This window comes from Habropoda laboriosa, unplaced genomic scaffold (genome assembly GCF_001263275.1).
Source record: "Habropoda laboriosa isolate 0110345459 unplaced genomic scaffold, ASM126327v1 scaffold816, whole genome shotgun sequence".
Lineage (NCBI taxonomy): Eukaryota > Metazoa > Arthropoda > Insecta > Hymenoptera > Apidae > Habropoda > Habropoda laboriosa.
In genome coordinates this window covers 957,090-957,788 of record NW_017101002.1, presented here as the reverse complement: position 1 = coordinate 957,788, position 699 = coordinate 957,090, and positions in this window count along the sequence as shown.

Here is a 699-nt window from a genome sequence, read left to right as displayed (position 1 = left end):
CCGTTTCTTTTCTTCGATCAAGGGAAAACCTCAACTGCATCATCTGATTTAATGATCATCCGCTCGGTAAAACGACGTACTCGTTGCGCCTCGTCATAGCAACAAAACTTTGCGAGCGTTAACAATTGTACTCGAATGGATGATTCTTAGTTTTATGTCTTAATTGTAAAACACTATATAGTAACGTAATTTAATAATCGCATGGAGACAGGTAAATTTAGATCTGTAAACTAAATTATCCGAAATTTCAACGAAACGGGTAATACGAGATATAACGAGGGGTGACTTAACAATTACCAGTATAATTAAATATCTTCCGAGATGACCGATATCGATTCGTACCAACAATATTCTATGTACAACGCGTGTACGATCATCATTTACCTACATTCCATACACTTGCTGATCTAGTTACTATCCTCGAATGATTTGCTTTTTATTTTTATACACTTCCATTATTATATAAATATATATCTCGTGGAAATTATACAGAAACGTATAATTGATACATGAACGATTTGAATATCGATTTTTCGGTAATATAATTGTCGTCGTGGTCGTCGTCGTTGTTGTTATTGTGGTTATTTTTCACAATAATTGTATTCCAATTGACAGTAGGATCCTGTATAACGTCCTACTTGAATAACGCGATGAAAAAGAAAAAAAAAGAAACTGAAGCTGAAGAAATTTCAATCGACG